At 45.7% G+C, this 16,620-nt stretch overlaps 1 protein-coding gene across 5 annotated transcripts in view; it reads right to left on the minus strand.

The window, feature by feature from the left end:
* The window catches only part of LOC147116981 (5'-AMP-activated protein kinase subunit gamma-2-like), a 564,967-nt gene that overhangs the window by 429,609 nt on the left and 118,738 nt on the right, over positions 1 to 16,620 (minus strand). The window contains exon 1 of one of the 5 annotated variants that reach the window (XM_085987495.1): positions 13,556 to 13,705. The exons of the other annotated variants lie outside the window; for them this stretch is intronic. The gene's annotated coding sequence lies outside the window, so the exon portion shown is untranslated. Of the gene's footprint in view, positions 1 to 13,555; positions 13,706 to 16,620 lie in introns of those variants that run through there. 5 annotated transcript variants of the gene reach the window in all.

Genomic DNA, 16,620 nt, shown 5'->3' on the forward strand with positions numbered 1-16,620 from the left:
ATCCTCGGTTCCGAGGGACTGCCTAAGAAGAAAAACAGCGACACAATCCGCCCAAAAAGGTTCATTTGCACAATAGTTGTTTGAGCACTCAAGTGTGCTGGGGGTTGGGGCGAGGACGGAACTACCTCTATGGTATTCGGGACAAATGGAGAAGTGTCACCCGATCGCTAGTAATGCTTGTGGTCTTGCCCTAGCCACAATCTTGTAACACACTGACAACTCAACCACATCACCGAGGAGGAGCAGGGCATCCTTGTCAAGGCTACCAGTCTGCATGGCTTTGGTTTTTAAGAGTGGAAGAGCAGAAGAAAAATAACGCAGTGCCCGAAGATACATCTCTGGATCTGTAAAGACTTTGTCAAATATTGAAGCTGCTGTCTGACAAATAGGTCCAAGCGTTCGTGTGGGCTCTCACTCTCACTAATCCTTGCATTAAGCTTAGCCACCGACTCCATCCCTCTCCCTAACATCTGTCTGAGGCTGAACCACATTGTTCGCAACCTTGGTCTCATATTTGACCCTGAAAAGAGCTTCCGACCACATATCCGCAGCATAACTAAGACCGCCTACTTCCACCTCTGTAACATCGCCTGTCTCCGCCACTGCCTCAGCTCATCCGCTGCTGAAACCCTCATCCATACCTTTGTTACCTCGAGACTTGACTATTCCAACGCACTCCTGGCTGGCCTCCCACATTCCACCCTGTGTAAACTTGAGGTCATCCAAAACACAGCTGCCCGTGTCCTAACTCGCACCAAGTCCCGTTCGCCCATCACCCCTGTGCTCGCTGACCTACACTGGCTCCCGGTTAAGCAGCGCCTTGATTTCAAAATTCTCATCCTTGTTTTCAAATCCCTCCATGGCCTCGCCCCTCCCCATCTCTGTAATCTCCCCCCCCCCCCCATCTCTGTAATCTCCTCCACCCCCCCCCCCCGCGATATCTGCGCTCCTCTAATTCTGCCCTCTTGAGCATCCCTGATTATAATCGCTCAACCACTGGTGGCTGTGCCTTTTGTTGCCTCAGCCCTAAGCTCTGGAATTCCTGCCAAACCCTCTCTGCCTCGCTACCTCTCTTTCCTTCTTTAAGACGCTCCTTAAAACCTACCTCTTTGACCAAACTTCTGGTCACCTGCCCTAATTTATCCTTATGTGCGGATCGGTGTCAAATTTTTTGTCTTAAAATACTCCTGTGTAGCGCCTTGGGACGTTTTACTACGTTAAAGGCGCTATATAAATACAAGTAGTAGTTGGTGTTGTTGTTGTTGTTAGAAGTCCCACTCTGCTTGAAATTTAGCTTTCTAGTGCATCACAGTATCATGGTGTTTGTTGGCAACACTTTGTAGAAACGCTGTGAGGAATGTTAATAATACAAGATAAAACACTTTCCCATTCTGGGTATCCAACATCAGTTTCAGGTCAAGCCTAGGATGGGTTAGATTGAGAGTAATCTCTCTTCTACTCGGCCTCAGTCTGAGCCTCCGAGAAGCAGCCTTTACTGTGCACTAAAAAGCTTTTTTTCCATTTCATACATCAGCCATCTTTTGTATGTTCAGAGATCAATTAGTGCCGATTCGTACAAAATTGGGGGAAAGTCTTGTGGTGTGGGGCCTGGCCATTCAGAAAATGGCCCAAGGCTGTTCGAACTTCTCACACTTTGCTATCTTACGACTGGGGTACAGGGGTGACTTTCAACCCATCTGGCTTGGATTCGAAGCAAGGTCCCAGAGTTAATAACGCTGCCAGCACCTTTAACAGCAAAAGGGAGCAGAGAATGGAGCTTTGAAAAAAAGCAGCAAATTACATGTTCTATTCTACTTCAGTAGATTAAAATGTAATCTCTATTTCAGCAAATGTTTTAACTATTGGTGTGTCCAAACAAATATCACCTCTTTACACCGAATACAACCCACGTGATGTTTGGCTAATGATAAGCTAAATGCTCACCGGCACACGATGGGAACACAGACAGGCATTTAAGACAGAGGATGTTGGTCTGCACCTGTTCACACCTCCTGTAGAAGAGGAGTATGCTGCAATACATTAGCTCTAAATAGAACAAGGGAACACTTCACAATATGCAGCATCATTGATAAGGATTGGATATACCAACCTGCAATGATACCAATTTATTTACCGTCTGTTTCCATTGAACTGCTCAAACTCTTGCTAAAACGGTCACGCAGCACTCAATTATGGCAACTTTGCAGTGCGACACGTCAAACTGTATTGTTGTATGCTCAAACCGGACTTGCTTAAGATAACACTGCAGCCAAAAGCTTCAAAGCAAACCACAAGCCAGCAAACCACAAGCCATTCAGCTAACCTGTTTCACAAGGAAACATACAACCTTTATATGATCCGTTTGACTGTTGCAGATCTGCCATGCACGTACAAACCAGTAAGAACATAAGAAATAGGAGCAGGAGTAGGCCATTCGGCCCCTCGGGCCTGCTCCGCCATTCAATACGATCATGGCTGATCTTTTACCTCAACCCCACCTTCCTGCACTATCCCCATATCCCTTGGTTCCCTTCGAATCCAAAAATCTAGTGATCTCTGTCTTCAATATACTGTACTTAACGACTGAGTATCCACAGCCTTCTGGGGTAGAGAATTTCAAAGATTCACCACCCTCTGAGTGAAGAAATTTCTCATCTCAGTCCTAAATGGCCGACCCCTTATTCTGAGACTGTGACCCCTGGTTCTAGACTCCCCAGCCAGGGGAAACGTCCTTCCTGCATCTACCCTGTCAAGCCCCTTAAGAATTTTGTATGTTTCAATGAGATCACCTCTCAGTCTTCTAAACTCTAGAGAATATAGGCCTAGTCTACTCAATCTCTCCTCATAGGACAATCCCCCCCATCCCAGGAACCAGTCTGGTGAACCTTCGTTGCACTCCCTCTATGGCAAGTATATCCTCCCTTAGGTAAGGAGACAAAACTGTACACAGATAAAGATAACTATTCTTGTTCAGTACCCGAACTAATATTTCTGAAAAATAACATGAATCTGAAAAAAGTAAATACTCAATTGAAATGAACATAGGCCAATTTTAAACTAGAACATCCAGGTCAAAAGTATATTTTCTTTTATTCGTTCACTGGATGTGGGTGTCGCTGGCAAGGCCAGCATTTATTGGCCATCCCTAATTGCCCTCGAGAAGGTGGCGATGAGCCACCACCTTGAACCACTGCAGTCCGTGCATCTGTGACAGGTAGATTGGCGAGGACGAGGTCAAATAGGTTTTTCCCTCGCGTTAGTTCTCTCACCACCTGTCGCAGGCCCAGACTGGCAGTTATGTCCTTCAGGACTCGGCCAGCAGTGGTGCTATTGAGCCACTCTTGGTCCCCACCCAGAGTACATTCTGTACCCTTGCTACTCTCAGTGCTTCTTCCAAGTAGTGTTCAACATGGAGGAGTACTGATTCATCAGCTGAGGGAGGGAGGTGGTTTCCTTGCCCATGGGGTCCGGAGTCAATGTTGAGGACTCCCAGGGCCACTCCCTCTATGCTGGTGGGACAGGACATACCCAGGGATGGTGATGGAGTAGTTTGGGACATTGGCTGAAAGGTACGATTCTGTGAGTATGTCTATGTTGCTTGACTAGTCTGTGGGACAGCTCTCCCAATTTTGGCACAAGTCCCCAGATGTTGGTAAGGAGGACTTTGCAGGGTGTGGGCTGGGTGTGCCATTGCCGAGGTCAATGCCAAATAACATATGTTTAAGATTAATGACGTAATAAAACTCACCACGCACTTGGTTTGAGTATAAAGCAAGGCTTTAATCAACTTGTTTCAGAACATGGAGGTCTAGTTGTACTTCACTAGTTCCTGTTTACACAATGTCCTGGGAAAGCTGGGCCCACGCCCGAGTATTTATACTCCTTGGACGGCGCCACCAGCTGGCCGTCCAGTGTTATTCCATGAGTCTTTCTTCATGGATCATAAGATTCCTAACAATTAAGAACATAAGAATTAGGGAGCAGGAGTAGGCTGCTCCGCCATTTCTTCTAGTCTGTCTCAGTCCAAACCTCGGAGAAGCATCCTTTACTGTGCGCCAAAAAGGTTATTTTCCATTTCATATATTTCAGTGATCAATTAGTGCCAATTCGTACAAAATTGGGGAAAGTCTTGTGGTGTGGGGCTCTATTTTGTTTCGTAGCAGTTTGTTACAACTGAGTGGCTTACTAGGCCATTTCAGAGGGCAGTTAAGAGTCAAAGACATTGCTGTGGGTCACATATAGGCCCGACCGGGTAAGGACGGCACTTTAGTGAACCAGATGGGTTTTTGCAACAATCCGATAGTTTCATGGTTACCATTCCAGATTTATTTAATTAACTGAATTTAAATTCCCCAGCTCATGTCTCTGGATCATTAGTCCAGGCCTCTGGATTACTAGCCCAGTGACATTACCACTACGCTACTAGAGGGATAGAATTGGAAAGCAGAGAAGTTATGTTAAACTTGTATAGAATCTTGGTTAGACCACACTAGGAGTACAGTAATCCCTTCCCAACCGCGGGGGATACGTCCCTGAAACCCCCGTGGTTAGTAAAACCACAGTTGGCAAATACAGTATAAATGTTCAAATAACACAACAAAAAAAATAAAAGCAATAAAATCATGTTATTTACCTTAATCCTAAGTTAAAAACCGCGTATACGCAAATTCACTGCCGCGGTTGGCAAAAGTTGTCGCAGAGAGGAAACCGTGTATACTTGAAATCCGCGTATGGCAAAACCACGGTTGGGGCGGGATTCCTGTACTGTGCACAGTTCTGGTCTCAATGTTATAAAAATAATAAAGAGGCACTAGAGAGGGTGCAAAAAAATGTACTAGGATGATACCAAAACTGAGAGGTTATACCTATCAGGGAAAGAGTGAACAGGCTGGGGGTTTTTCCTCTAGAAAAGAGAAGGCTGAAGGGTGACCTGATAGAGATCTTTAAAGTCATGAAAGGATTTGCTAGGGTAGATGTAGAGAAGGTGTTTCCACTTGTGGGGAAGACCAGAACTAAGGGCCATCAATATGAGATAGTCACTAATAAATCCAACAGGGAATTCAGGAGAAACCTCTTTACCCAGAGAGTGGTGAGAATGTGGAATTTGCTACACAGGGAGTGGTTGAAGCGAATAGTATAGATGCATTGAAGGGGAAGCTACATAAACACCTGAGGGAGAAAGGAATAGAAGGATATATTAATGGAATTAGATGAAGAGGGGGTGGGAGGAGGCTCGTGTGGAGCATAAACACCGGCATGGACCCGTTGGGTCGAATGGCCTGTTTCTGTGCTGTAAATACTTTGGAATACTTTGCAAGAAAATGAAAACAACATACTAATTTTTTTTAATGTCCTCATGATGTTTCTTCTGGGTTTTGCTCAGAACAGTGTCCTGGAGATTGATTTGTAATTCCTGGAGACACCAGGACAGTCCTGGGGTGGGTTGGCAAGACTATGTAAATGATAAAGTCAGTGGTATTTCTACTGGCCTAACCAGGCCCTGGACCTTTCAGCTCTCGACCTGCGACCTTGCCCAGTATTCAGGCAACCTCTGATTCAGCAACAGACTGAATGAGCTTTGCCACACAGTCGATCCCTGCCGATCTGGCAATGGGGAAAAGGACCGGATGGAAAATATTTCATTAAAACTAAAGCTTATGAAGGACAAATACATTCTAACTAAATTGCTGCATGTGATCCATTAAGATGTCTGGATTTCATTTGTGACATAACCTCTCAATTCCGCTCTTCCCTGACAAACTAATGGTTGTAAGCGTACACGTTTAAAAGGATTATGATAAAACTGCTTCTGTCGTTGTGCTGTAGCTTTTATTCCAACATCAGATTTAAATTTTCTCAGTGTGTTTGAAAAATCCATTAGTGAAAATGGACAGATTTTCTTAGAAGTTAATTTAAAAAAAAATTTATTTTTTATTTTTTATTTTTTAAGAAGGTTATGTAAAAAGGCATCGACTAAAGTGAATGGTTTTGTGGGGGGTGGAGTAATATTCCGCTGAAGGGGAGCGAGCCAAGGCCTCATCACGCCAGATTGACTCAGGACGCTGTCAGGATTGTGAAAGATTCTGCAGTCGTTTGGCCAGTCCCAAACTTCTCAATCATCCACTCCTTTAAAAATAAACTATCCACTTCTCTTTTGAAGCCGGTCACACACACACTGCCTCCCTGGGCAGTCCCGTTCACATATTGGCTGTGTAACATAGTTAAATCCGAACTGTCTGTGCAGCTTTCCTCTCCTAAGCGTGGACCCATTGCTCCTGGGCTCTAGTGTTTGTGGCAATCAAGGAATCAAGGGATATGGAGATCAGTGCAGGAAAGTGGAGTTGATGTCGATGATCAGCCGTGATCTTACTGAATGGTGGAGCAGGCTCGAGGGGCCGCATGGCCTACTCCTGCTCCTAATTCTTATGTTCTTAATCTTAAACATATGTTATCCAGATCAATTTATCTGTTCCCCATGGCATTTGGAATAATTTCTTCCCTGAGCACTCCCTTCTCCAGAATGAGCAAGCCTCATCCTCTCCCGACAGTTCAATACTTGCTGTCTCTTTGGTTGCCCTTTTCCATTTAAAAGGTGGTAACAGGGTCCCAGGATTTACAAGTGCTGCAGAAGAAAGCTGTTCAATCGTAAGAGCAATGTGGGATCAGACATTCAAGAACATTTGAGATCAAACTCCAACAAATCCTCTCTGCTTCACAGCCTTGAATTTAGTTGTGGAACTTTACAAATGAAAGTCTATAGGTGAAATATAAACGGTTCTTTCTAACGTACATATTCCCTTCTGGTGCTTTCATGCATCCGATGTCCTTGTTATATTAAGATTCTTGCTGCAAGTTTACACGCGTACACTCTTAGCAGACAGCTATCAATTTTAGTCCGATTTTTCAATTGCTCTTCAACCCGAGAAATACAGCAGCAGAATGTAACAGGTGGAATCAGAACAGCAAAGAGGAACCAAAGCAGGCCATGCCATTCAGTAAAACCACCCGACTTACTGCTGCGATTCACAAGCCCATCTACAAGCAGATTCAAGACAAAATGCACATCCACGTATGCTGTGCTCCAGGCTCCTCCGTGGTGCTATGTGAAAATAGCAGACTCCCGGTCCAGCAACACCTCGATTTTAAAATTCTCATCCTGGTTTTCAAATCCCTCCATGGCCCTCCTGCCCCACCCATCTCTGTAAACTCCTCCAGTCCTACAACACTCCGAGATCTCTGCACTCACCAGACTGATACCTGGGATGGCAGGAATGACGTATGAGGAGAGATTGGGTCGATTGGGCTTGTACTCTCTGGAGTTTAGAAGAATGAGAGGGGATCTCATTGAAACTTATAAAATTCTAACAGGACTAGACAGACTAGATGCAGGAAGGATGTTCCCGATGGTCAGAGAGTCCAGAACCAGGGGTCACAGTCTAAGGATAAGGGGTAAGCCATTTAGGACAGAGATGAGGAGGAATTTCTTCACCCAGAGAGTGGTGAACCTGTGGAATTCTCTATCACAGAAGGCAGTGGAGGCCAATTCATTAAATCTATTCAAGAAGGAGTTAGATATATTTCTTAAGGCTAAAGGGATCAAGGGATATGGGGAGAAAGCAAGGACAGGGTACTGAATTTGGATGATCAGCCATGATCTCATTGAATGGCGGAGCAGGCTCGAAGGGCCGAATGGCCTACTCCTGCTCCGATCTTCTATGTTTCTATGTACTCCTCCAATTATGGCCTCTAAGTGTTAACCGTGGCTCAGTGGGTAGCGCACTCGCCTCTGAGTCAGAAGGTTGTGGGTTCAAGTCCCACTCCAGGGACTTGAGCACATAAAGCTAGGCTGACACTCCAGTGCAGTGCTGAGGGAGTGCTGTACTGTCGGTGGTGCCGACTTTCGGATGAGACATTAAATCGAGGCCCCCGTCTGCTCTCTCAGGTGGACGTTAAAGATCCCATGGCACTATTTCGAAGAGCAGAGGAGTTATCGATGGTGTCCTGGCCAATATTTATCCCTCAATCAACATTAGCAGTGCAGAGAAGGTTGATTCCTGGGATGAAGGGGTTAACGTATGACGAAAGGTTGAGCCTATACTCATTGGAGTTTAGAAGAATGAGAGGTGATCTTATTGAAACATATAAGATTCTGAGGGGGATGGACATGATGGATGCTGAGAGAATGTTTCCCCTAGTGGGGGTATCTAGAACTGGGGGACATAGTTTCAGAATAAGGGGTTGCCCATTTAAGATGGAGATGAGAAGGAATTTCTTCTCTCAGAGGGCCTTGAATCTTTGGAATTCTCTATCCCAGAGAGCTGTGGAGGCAGAGTCATTGAATATATTCAAGGTGGAGATTGACAGACATTTGAACTACAGGAAACTTTTTTTTAATCCGGCACCGACGGGACCGACGTGGTGCCGGTTCATCAAAAATTCCAGATAACCGAAAGCTATAGTAAAAGATATGGAGAGAGGAGAGCTCCATATAAAGCAACAAACCCTGTTGCTTAGCAACAAGTTCAGAACAATGGCCACACGTTCCAAGCATCTCTGTAGCTTAGCAACAGCTGCAGCCACACCCTTGCACAGCAACAGATCGAGGAAGGCAAGTACAATATGAAGTAAAACTTACCTGAACCTACTCCTGAATTTTGCCGGTTAACCGAGATTTCCGGTTATTTAGGTGCCGGTAAATCGAAAGTTTCCTGTACAAGGGAGTCAAGGGTCATGGGGAGAGAGCGGGAAAGTGGTGTTGAGGCCAAGATTGGATCAGCCATGATCTTATTGAATGGCGGAGCAGGCTCGAGGGGCCGAATGGCCTACTCCTGCTCCTATTTCTTATGTTCTTATAACAAAAACAGATGATCTGGTCATGATCACATTGCCGTTTGTGGGAGCTTGCTGTACGCAAATTGGCTGCCGCGTTTCCCACATCACAACAGCGACTACACTTCAAAAACTACTTAATTGGCTGTAAAGCGCTTTGAGACGTCCGGTGGTCGTGAAAGGCGCTATATAAATGCCAGTCTTTCTTTCTCTTGCACATCCCTGGATTTCCATCACTTCACCATTGGTTGCCGTGCCTTCAGCTGCCTTGGCCCTAAACTCTGGAATTCCCTCCCTAAACTTCGATTGGATTACGTAGGGACTTTTTAAAAACTCCATTTTCAAACTATTTAATAACTTTTTTGGAATGGAGTAACAGAGAAAGTTTACTTTCTTAATTTAATGAGTCTAGACATGTTAAGTGCTTTGTTACTTCATTTCTGTTCCTCCCCAGCACCATAGAATGGTTACAGCACAGAAGGAGGTTATTCGGCCAGTCCCGGCTCCCTGAAAGGGCACTTCTAATACCTTGACACTTGGGTGGGGCAGCGGGGGCTAATTATAACCTAACCTGCCGCCGGGAAACTGTCAATCAGATCGACTGCCCCCGTTTGGTCCTCCCAACACATACCTGCACAGAGCTGTCAAAGGTCTCATGCACATACACATTTCTGCCCGTGCTCAAGGCCACGGCTTTGCAGAAACAAAAAAGCGATCATGGTCTGTATTGTATTCAACAATGGAAATAAAAACAACGACGCTCACTCCTCCTCCTGCTCCACCACAGAAATTCTGAAGGGATTAACCCAAACAATTATTTTCCTTGTTCCCACAGCAGAACAGCAAGTCCGCCACAGCAACACAAACCCACACAAAATGGAGACACGCCCAGGAACACGAATGAAAATGTAGCCAAGTCCAAATAAACAGAGACATCTAAAAAGTTAATGTAATCATTGACAAAACAAACAAACAGTTGCCTGCAATCTTGATCTGAAGGGAATTAAATTCCTGTCTTCGCTAATTTTAAGCGATAAAAATAGATGCGAGAAGAAAGTGGCTGAATGCCACTTAATTTATAAAGACAGAAATTCAAGTCCTGCCATTGGAAAATGAACTACTCCCTTCAGTCACCGCACTCACCTGATTTAACACTTAAACAAGACATCCACATTGTAAATACTGCCCCTCTCTCAATGTTTCTAGCTAACCTCTCTAAGAGACACTACTCACTCAAATCATTTGCTTGTCTTTTTTTTCCCTAAATTACTTTTACAGTTATCAAGATGAGGAATATCAGTGCTGGGGAATTCACGCGCCCAGTGTCAGTATCAAGTACTCCCGGATCAGGTGGAGGTCAGATGCAGAATAAAGTTTCCTGCATTCTGCCACAATGCCCATCAGGCCCAGCCTCAGAAGAGCTTTCCCTACCTGAAGAGGGTGCACTATTTTATACCAGAGAGCCCAAGTGATACCAACCTTGAGATAGCTTGTGCTGTGGAGTGATGCCCAAAAGGAACTGGGTTGAGAATGCACACACTCATTTCACATAGGACCCAGAAGACCAAGATAACTTTCAGCTTTCATCCCATCAGTTTGGGCTTGGGTATAACCCCACTCCCATAGGTGAAAGGCCAATATTACATAGCATAGTCGGACAAAGTCAACATGGATTTACAAAAGGTAAATCGTGCTTGACTAATCTACTGGAATTTTTTGAGGATGTAACTGGTAAAATAGATAAGGGAGAACCAGTGGATGTGGTGTATTTGGACTTTCAGAAGGCTTTCGATAAGGTCCCGCATAAGAGATTAGCGTGTAAAGTTAAGGCACATGGGATTGGGGGCAAGGTACTGACTTAGATAAAGAATTGGTTGGCAGACAGGAAGCAGAGTTGCAATAAACGGCTCTTTTTCCGAGTGGCAGGCAGTGACTAGTGGGGTACCACAGGGATCGGTCCTAGGACCCCAGCTATTCACAATATATATATATATTATATATGATCTAGACGAGGGAACTAGATGTAATATCTCCAAGTTTGCAGATGACACAAAGCTGGATGGGCGTGTGTGCTGGGAGGAGGATGCTGAGAAACTCCAGTATGATTTGGACAGGTTGGGTGATTGGGCAGAAGCATGGCAGATGCAGTATAATGTGGATAAATGTGAGGTTATCCACTTTGGTGGCAAAAACAGGAAGGCAGATTATTATCTGAACGGCAATAGATTGGGAGAAAGGGAAGTGCAACGAGACCTGGGCATCCTTGTGCACCAGTCGCTGAAGGTAAGCATGCAGGTGCAGCAGGCGGTTAAGAAGGCAAATGGTATGTTGGCCTTCGTAGCGAGAGGGTTCGAGTACAGGAACAAGGATGTCTTGCTGCAGTTGTACAGGGCCTTGGTGAGACCACACCTTGAGTATTGTGTGCAGTTTTTGTCGCCTTATCTGAGGAAGGATGTTCTTGCCATGGAGGAAGTGCAGCGAAGATTCGCCAGACTGATACCTGGGATGGCAGGAATGACGTATGAGGAGAAATTGGGTCGATTGGGCTTATACTCACTGGAGTTTAGAAGAATGAGAGGGGATATCATTGAAACTTATAAAATTCTAACAGGACTAGACAGACTAGATGCAGGAAGGATGTTCCCGATGGCCGGGGAGTCCAGAACCAGGGGTCACAGTCTAAGGATAAGGGGTAAGCCATTTAGGACTGAAATGAGGAGGAATTTCTTCACCCAGAGAGTGGTGAACCTGTGGAATTCTCTACCACAGAAGGCAGTGGAGGCCAATTCATTAAATATATTCAAGAAGGAGTTGGATATATTTCTTAAGGCTAAAGGGATCAAGGGATATGGGGAGAAAGCAGGGACAGGGTACTGAATTTGGATGATCAGCCATGATCTCATTGAATGGCAGAGCAGGCTCGAGGGGCTGAATGGCCTACTCCTGCTCCTATCTTCTATGTTTCTATGTAAAGCACAGAAACAGGCCATTCGGCCCAACTGGTCTAGCCCTATCAGTATAACCTTCTAATGCTTTCTCCCTCATGTCTTTATCTAGCTTCCCCTTAAATGCATCTATACTATTCGTCTCAACCACTCCCTGTGGTAGCGAGTTCCACATTCTCACCACTCTCTGGGTAAAGACGTTTCTCCTGAATTCCCTGTTGGATTCATTAGTGACTATCTTATATATCTAACCCATTGTGCCACCCAGTCACTCGTGAAGTTATGCTTGCTATGTTTTGAATTTGTTTTACAGATGATTCTGGTGTCCTATTCAGTAAAAGCTTCCCATGGCAAAAGGAATGGTTACATTAAAAACCCTGACTGCAACTGTGCTGAACCAGCATGGTGTACTGTGTGTACAAACCAACACTTAATAATGAAGGGGCTGTAGGCTTACTTCCTATAACCATCAAATTCACAATCTCAACCACAAATGTCAGCTTGGCTCAGCTAGTAGCTTTCTTTCCTCAAAGTCAGAAGGTTCCCCCACAACTTGAGCACATCTCCAGTGCGGTACTAAGAGGACTGCATTGTTCGAGGTGCCTTCCTTTGGCTGAGGCATTAACAATCTCCATCACAAAACTCTTTAACTGCTCATTCATCTCAGTCCTGTTTGTGGGCTCTTGCTGTGCACAAAATGACAAACGTGGCAGTCAAACTAATTCAATCCACGCGAAGCTCTCTGGGACGTTTCTTCTCAGGTGTTGTATAAATAGAGGTCCTTTTTAAAAAATTCATTAATGGGATGTGGGCGTCGCTGGCAAGGCCAGCATTTATTGCCCATCCCTAATTGCCCTTGAGAAGCTGGTGGTGAGCTGCCTTCTTGAACCGCTGCAGCCCGTGTGGTGAAGGTGCTCCCACAGCGCTCTCAGGGAGGGAGTTCCAGGATTTCGACCCAGCGACGATGAAGGATCGGCGATATACTTCCAAATCAGGATGCTGTGTGACTTGGAGGGGAACTTGGAGGTGGTGGTGTTCCCATGCACCTGCTGCCCTTGTCCTTCGAGGTGGAGGAGGTTGCGGGTTTGGGAGGTGCTGCCGAAGAAGCCTTGGCGAGTTGCTGCAGTGCATCTTGTAGATGGTACACTCTGCAGCCACGGTACGCCGGTGGTGGAGGGACTGAATGTTTAAGGTGGTGGATGGGGTGCCAATCAAGCGCCTCACGATCACCTCACGATCAACATTAGGACAGGTTACAAAGTGAATCAAGTAAGAAATCTCCATCAGGTCACCTCTGAACCCTCCATCTAAGACAGCCATGGTCGCCTGCAAAACCCTTTCAGACTCCGGATAAGTAGACAACAAAACACTGGTTAAAAAAAAACCTCAACCACAGCATGAAGTTCTGACGAAAGGTCACCGACCTGAAATGTTAACTCTGTTTCTCTCTGGTCATTATCACGTTGCTGTTTGTGAGAGCTTGCTGTGCGCAAATTGGCTGCCGCGTTTCCCACATTACAACAGTGACTACACTTCAAAAAGTACTTCATTGGCTGTAAAACACGTTGGGGCGTCTTGAGGTCGTGAATGGTGCTACTGAGAGGCAAGTCTTTCTTTTTTCTTCTCCACAGGTGTTGCCTGAGCTGCTGAGTATTTCCAGCATTTTCTGTTTAAAGTGCTCTGTGCACTCATTCCGTGCACACTTGTCTGTCATTGTACTCGCTCAAGCCGCACTGTAAACCAACAACGCCCTTAAATATCACACATTGCACCCTTCTCACCTTTAGTGTGTAGCCTCTTGTGCCGTTCTGTGAGCAAATATCCAGAACAGGTGTGATACAAGCGAGTGCTGCAACAACTTAATATGCTTTGGGCTGGATCTCTTAGGAAACCAGAATGGTGACACTTCAGATTTCTGCCAGTGAGCAGACACAACAGGGAAGTCCACTTGTAGTTCCACAACACAGGGCGGTCTAGCCATAAAAAGACAATTCTGGCCTGGCTGCTCACCACCATCCTCCCCTCCATACTTCACTACATTGAGAGAGCTCACCTTGTCATTGGACAATACACAGCTCACCTTCCCATTGGATAACACACAGCTCACCTTGCCATTGGATAACACACAGCTCACCTTCCCATTGGGCAATGCACAGCTCCCCTTGCCATTGGACAATGCACAGCTCCCCTTGCCATTGGACAATACACAGCTCCCCTTGCCATTGGACAATACACAGCTCCCCTTGCCATTGGACAATACACAGCTCCCCTTGCCATTGGACAATACACAGCTCCCCTTGCCATTGGACAATACACAGCTCCCCTTGCCATTGGACAATACACAGCTCCCCTTGCCATTGGACAATGCACAGCTCCCCTTGCCATTGGACAATACACAGCTTCCCTTGCCATTGGACAATACACAGCTCCCCTTGCCATTGGACAATACACAGCTCCCCTTGCCATTGGACAATACACAGCTGCATAGGAACACAGGAACAGGAGTATGAGGAGAGATTGGTCAACTAGGCCTGTATTCACTAGAGTTTAGAAGAATGAGAGGGGATCTCATTGAAATGTGTAAAATTCTGATAGGGCTAGACAGACTGGATGCAGGGAGGATGTTTCCCCTGGCTGGGGGGTCTAGAACGAGGGGGTCACAGTCTCAGGATACGGGGTAGGACATTTAGGACTGAGATGAGGAGAAATGTCTTCACTCAGAGGGTGGTGAACCTGTGGAATTCTCTACCACAGAAGGCTGTGGAGGCCAAGTCACTGAATACATTTAAGAAGGAGATAGATAGATTTCTAGACACAAAAGGCATCAAGGGGTTCGGGGAGAGAGCGGGAATATGGTATTGAGATAGAGGATCAGCCATGATCGTATTGAATGACGGAGCAGGCTCGAAGGGCCGAATGGCCTACTCCTACTCCTATTTTTCTATGTTTCTAAGCCATTTAGCCCCTCGAGCCTGTTCTTCCATTCAATGAGATCATGGTTGATCTGTGACCTAACTCCATATACCCGTCTTTGCCCCATATCCCTTAATACCTTTTGTTAACAAAAATCTATCAATCTCAGATTTAAAATTAACAATTGACCCAGCATCAACTACCGTTTGCGGAAGACAGTCCCAAACTTCTACCACCCATTGAGTGTAGAAAGGTTTCCTAATTTCACTCCTGAAAGACCTGGCTCTAATTTTTAGACTATGCCCCCTAGTCCTAGACTCCCCAACCAGCGGAAATAGTTTCTCTCGATCTACCCGATTATTTCCTTATATCTTGAAAATGTCGATCAAATCACCCGTAATCTTTTAAATTCCACGGAATACAGCCCTTGTTTGTGTAATCTCTCCTCATAACTTAACCCTTGAAGTCCAGGTAACATTCTGGTAAACCTACGCTGCACTCCCTCCAAGGCCAATATACCCTTCCTAAGGTGTGGTGCCCAGAACTGCTCCCAGTACTCCAGGTGTGGTCTAACCAGGGCTTTGTATAGCTGCAGTATAACTTCTAACCCCTTGTATTCTAGTCCTCCAGATATAAAGGCCAGCATTCCATTAGCCTTTTTGATTATTTTCTGTACCTGTTCATGACATTTTAATGATCTATGTACCTGGACCCTCAAGTCTCTTTGGACCTCCACTGCTTCTAGCTTGTCACCATTTAGAAAGTACTCTGATCCAAAACGAATGACCTCACACTTGCCTGCACTGAAATCCATCTGCCACAGTTTTTGCCCACACACTTAATCTATTAATATCTCTGTAATTTTATACTTCCATCTACACTGCTTGCAATGCCGCCTATCTTTATGTCATCGGCAAGCCTGGAAATGTGGCTCTCTATATCGTCATCTAAGTCGTAAATAAATACGCTGAATAGTTGAGGCCCCAACACCGATCCCTGCGGGACACCACCAGTCTCATCCTGCCAATTAGAGTACCTGCCCATTATCCCTACTCTCCATCTCCTGCCGCTCTTGCCAATTTCCTAAACAGGTCAATAAATTGCCCTCGATTCCATGAACATCAATTTTAGATAACAGTCTCTTCCCAGGGAACTTTTATCAAATGCCTTCTGGAAGTCCATATAAATAACATTCATAGACATTCCACTCCTTTGGTCACCTCTTTTCGAAGACTCACCAGGCTGATACCTGGGATGGCAGGAATGACGTATGAGGAGAGATTGGGTCGGTTGGGCTTGTACTCGCTGGAGTTTAGAAGAATGAGAGGTGATCTCATTGAAACTTATAAAATTCTGACAGGACTGGACAGACTAGATGCAGGAAGGATGTTCCCGATGGTCGGGGAATCTAGAACCAGGGGTTACAGTCTAAGGATAAAGAGTAGGCCATTTAGGACAGAAATGAGGAGGAATTTCATCACCCAGAGTGGTGAACCTGTAGAACTCTCTACCACAGAAGGCGGTGGAGGCCAATTCATTAAATATATTCAAGAAGGAATTGGATATATTTCTTAAGGCTAAAGGGATCAAGGGGTATGGGGAGAAAGCAGGGACCGGGTACTGAATTTGGATGATCAGCCATGATCTCATTAAATGGCGGAGCAGGCTCGAGGGGCCGCATGGCCTACTCCTGCTCCTATCTTCTATGTTTCTATGTTTTTGGGTGTCAGCTGTGGCTCAGTGTGAAGCACGCTCACCTGCGAATCAGAAAGTTTTGGGTTCAAGTCCCGCTCCACTCCAGAGACTTGGGAGTGTCGTCACATGACCTCCGGCCCCTGAATGCCCCGCCCCCACACTCACGCCATTGGTCGCCCAACATGTCCATCCTCGGGGTGCCCCGCCTTCCCACGCCGATTGGAAGGCCAACAGGCTC

Source organism: Somniosus microcephalus, chromosome 5, assembly GCF_052327205.1.
Source record: "Somniosus microcephalus isolate GS21.2 chromosome 5, FLI_Smic_1.0, whole genome shotgun sequence".
Classification (NCBI taxonomy): Eukaryota; Metazoa; Chordata; class Chondrichthyes; order Squaliformes; family Somniosidae; genus Somniosus; species Somniosus microcephalus.